This window comes from Silene latifolia, chromosome X (assembly GCF_048544455.1).
Source record: "Silene latifolia isolate original U9 population chromosome X, ASM4854445v1, whole genome shotgun sequence".
In the NCBI taxonomy this organism is placed as follows: domain Eukaryota; kingdom Viridiplantae; phylum Streptophyta; class Magnoliopsida; order Caryophyllales; family Caryophyllaceae; genus Silene; species Silene latifolia.
Genome location: NC_133537.1, coordinates 54,373,821 through 54,378,515, shown reverse-complemented (window position 1 = coordinate 54,378,515; position 4,695 = coordinate 54,373,821). Strand labels below are relative to the sequence as shown.

General features: G+C 36.9%; 1 non-coding gene across 1 annotated transcript; it reads right to left on the bottom strand.

Annotated features, from left to right (window-relative positions):
* Positions 1-392: 392 nt before the first annotated feature.
* Positions 393-499, bottom strand: LOC141625516 (small nucleolar RNA R71). Its single transcript, XR_012535293.1, has one exon. It is a non-coding gene; the product is annotated as a small nucleolar RNA R71 (small nucleolar RNA).
* Between the last annotated feature and the right edge of the window lie 4,196 nt (positions 500-4,695).

Sequence of the window (4,695 nt, the reverse complement as noted above, 5' to 3'; positions counted from 1 at the left end):
CACCACAAAATCAACCCACAATGCCTAAATTTTCATCACATTCCGTACCAACCGAGGAGAACCTACCAAACGGTACTCCTACACCACCACATTTAACCGGTAATTTCATTGCCAAATCCGCATTCATACAACTAGTTGAGAGAAGTCAATTTGGAGGGATGCCTAGTGAATACCCTCATTCACATATGGAGACTTTTTGTGACTATTGTGATGCGATTTCTCAAACCGGAGTTACTCAAGACCAAATCCGATGGGTATTATTTCCTTTTTCTTTGATTGGTACCACAAAGCAATGGTTAAAGAGCCTAGACAAGGCTACCCTTGGTATTGATTCATGGAAGAACTTAGCACTTGCTTTCTACAAGAAATTCTATCCTCCGGAGAAGACTATCATGTTGAGAGCCCAAATCACCGAGTTCAAGCAAAGAGATGAGGAATCATTGTATGAAGCATGGGAGAGATTTAAGGACACTTGTCGTTTTTGTCCACACCATGGACTTAGCGAGTCGTTCCTTGTGCAACAATTTTTGAACGGTTTATATGAAGATCCCCGCAATATCCTCAATATGGGATCCAATGGGATGTTCACCGAAGTTGATGACAATCAAACATGGGCCAAAATTGAAGAGATGGCGGTTCATAATTCACAATATAGTAGGCCTCAAAAGGTGGTCGGTGTATGGATTTCGGTTAGTTCTCGTTAAGAGTTACTTAGACCAAAACAATATTTATAACTTCACAAACTACTCTACTTTTAGTAAAGAGGTAAGTAAAGGTCGGATCCCAAAGGACGGGTATTGATGTAGGATTTTCTATTGCAAATGGTTGTGTCTAAGGGTATCACAATTTGGGTTGACGTAGGAGATCAACTAAACTAAATAACAATGCAAACAAAATAATGAAATCAAGCAAGATGATTAAAATGAGATGTAAACAACTGATTAAAGGCACTTGGGTGTCATGGGTTCATAGGGTATTCATGGGATTTGATCATACAAACATATTTTCTATTAGATGCAAGAAATTATTGTTGTGATGGGATCGAGTTAGTGTATATCTTCCAATCTCTAGGAAGGTTTGGGTCCCGGAGCCGAATCGATTAGATTGTACAACACCTACAAGTCGACTTAATCCTCCCTATCCAACCATATGCATGGTCTAGTGAGACTCGAGTTGGTTTATGTCTTACAAGTCTCATTGAAAAGGTAAGTGATGACTAAAAAATTCAAGGATTCATAGGCTGCATTTCATCAAACATAACATGTGCATAAGTTGAAATCACAACAAGCAAGCAAATTAATTATGAAAACATATTAGATTAAGTATGAATCAATCCCCATGTTGGTTTCCCTTAATTCCCCATTAATCCTAGTTAAGGAAACTACTCCCTCATTATCAAGTTTAACCTGCTAACAAGTTTGACAATCATACAAGCAAGGCAAAACATGATGAACAAATGAACATGATTAACAATAATTAAAAGGTATTAAGAGAGAATTATAACTATAATGATGATTACAAATAATAAAGCAAAGAATAATAGAAGTACTTGATGATTGATGGAAGGTTGTCAATCCTCTAAATAAACCCAAATAATCTTCTAATTACCCAAAATAGATAATGAACAAAAGAGAAATTAAGGAATGATTAAGAAATGAGATTTATATTAAGAATTGATTACAAGATTAAGAGAGTATTAGTACTTGATTAAGATAAGATTAAGATCCTATTAAGATGACATGCCAATCTAGGTAGTACAATGGGGTATTTATACTAGAGATTAGGTACAAAGATTAGGTTTACTAAGGGCTTAAATGACTATTAAGACCCTCAAGAAAAGTTGAGGAAGTGCTCCTATCCAAGGAGATGCTCATCTCCATTTTGGTGGTCTCCAGAAGATCTGCTCGTCCCGAGCGTCTAGGCAGCAGAAACAGGTGGTTCTGCATGGGGATCCGAGCGGATTGCTGTGAAGACGCTCGGATCATTTGGCCTCAAGATGATCTTCTTGGCATCCGGACGCTCGGATTGTAGCTGGGAGACGCTCGTCCTGTGCAGGGAGACACTCGAATTCCTTCACAGTCACTTCTCTTCTTTTCTTTCCTCAACAATCCTTGGGGATCTTGTTGGAGATGCAAGGATCATTTCATCATTGCCTAAGCTGCTTTATTTCCTACATAGGCCTTCTAGCATTGTCTTTCCTTTAATGCTTGGTCATTGAATTTGATCAATTTAGCTCCATTTTGCCATGAAAATGCAAGGTTTGCACTCCTTTCCTACCAAGGGAACAAAACCTCAAAGAATATGCAAAATGGGAAACTAAAGATAGAAAATGACCCAATTATGCACTAAAAGGCATAGGAACGAGCCTAATTCGGGGACTAAATATGCTCAAATATGATTCACATCAAATATCCCCAAACCGAACCTTTGCTTGTCCCGAGTAAATAGGTGACAAAAACTAGGACCCTTATTCAAACTAACCTACTAATATAGCCGATGTGAGATAATTAGCGGGTCTCACTCCACCCCTTCAACTCACAACAAGACAACCATGAGGTAGGATGCTTTCTTGTAAGGCAAGGTGGGGCTTGCCAAAATGGCGACACATCCAAGCATTAAAGCACACAAAACAAGTAATGGATGCATCTACAAAAGAATAACCACTTTCCTCATCTAAGTGGCGGAAATTATCTATAAGGGAAGTAATCTAACGGTACACATTCCATCATAGATACGGTTTCTTCAAACTACTAAGCCTAGAAGGATACCAATAAATCACCTCCAAGTTGTGTCTAGCTAGGGTACCTTTGTCCTCAATTGTTAAATGTTTTCGTCAAGAGTAAACTCCCTATGGTGATAGAAACACTGGAGGATCGCGGAATTCCCCTTCTTGCCTAGACAAGAAGAAGGGTCGTCCCTTCTCTACCATGCACAAAAGTGGATACGATGGAAAAGGGATCAATAGAATTTTGAGTTTCATGTGGGAGTTTGATTTTGTTGCTGTTTTTCCCCCCAATTTCTTGTGCCATTTGACATTTTGAGAACATTTCTTTGCCATTTCTTTTGATGTTTGGCATTTTCAACACTTGACAATTTTTCAACTTTTTCCTGCATTTCTTTTTGAACATTTTCAAAGCTACCCCGTTTGTAGGGAGGGTGCTTATTTCTGAAGCATTAGGAGTCTATTTTTGTTACTCCTCTTTTCTTTTGATGCAATTGCAATTTTTTTCTTTTGTTTGCATTTCTTTAACTCAAATTTTGAACAATTTTTGTGCCCATTCCCTTTGATGACAAAATGTGGTAGAACATGGATGATGGATGGTTGCTTGGCTTCAAGGGTCACCTTGGAATAAACGGTAGCCAAGGAGTTATCACACCACAAGGTATTCTTGACTAGGCCTTAATCCATGGGTCAAAGGATACTAGCATGACACATCCTAGGGTATTTCAAAAGTATTCTAACAAGCAAAGTCTTAAGAAGAAAAAGTATCTACAAGGGCTTTATATACACTTGTCAAGCTTCCCAAATAGATGCTTTCACAAAATATTTCCTAAATGCAACTACATGCCATGATGCAACTAACATTTATACATCCTAATGCATATGCTTCTACCAACTAGTATGCCAAATAATCTAAATGCAATCCTAAATTCACATTGTTTATACCCCATCAATCAAAATAAAGCCACATAGTCATTAACATAAAGAGGAAATAGGAGATTGGAAAGATCATACCATGCGGTCTTCAATATCCTCATGTCTCGGATGTGGCGTAGTCGATCAATGTGAAAAAGGATAAACAACACAATATATACAATAGTACACTATGAAGGAAATGAACATGTTTTCGGATTTTTCAAAATTTTTAATTTTTATCGTTTTTGTTTAAAAAGTCATGTTAGAATTTCCCATCCCCACACTAGTATGGGCATTGTCCTCAATGGCCAATACAATAGGAAATTATGCAATTTATATGAAAATGCATGATTTATAAGCTAAATGCAAACTATATGACATATAAACAAGAGTGATTGCAAACTAAGTTACACTATGTGATGCATGATTTTTGTTATGTTGGAGAGCATAATTTAGATTAGCTCCCAATGCATATGCATAAACTTCCCCAAACCAAAATAGACACTATTTCTAATGTCAAAAATTGGGGGAGTTCATGCATAAGGATGCTATGCATGAAACTACATTTGTCATTTTGGATTTTGAAAAAGTGGGAACAATAAAAGAAACACCTCAATGTGGCCGAGGTGTGAATCCTCTAGACGATGCTAGTGTTGGGAAATGTGTCCTCGAAAATGGTGCGATCATATGATTTAATATCATAATTAAATCTCATACTAAGAATACGTGAGGGATGATTCTTTATATATTCGACTGATCGTCATTTATCGGTAATGATTGGCTAACTAGAGTTTGACATTACTGTCGTGTGACGGTGATGGTCAGTTGATCCATTTAGGTCACACCTATAGGATGAGGCCCAAATAGATATTGAATTAATTGTATGCGATACAGATTAGTTAATTCCTTAAGTATGAGAGTGCCATTTTACGTCATATTGTAATGTGATTAAATAAGATTTAATTTGGTAATTAAGTGTTAAATTACTAAATTAGTTGAGGTATTACATAAGTTTAGAGATAGAGGTAATTAGTTATTTAAAGTTACAATAAGTTGGA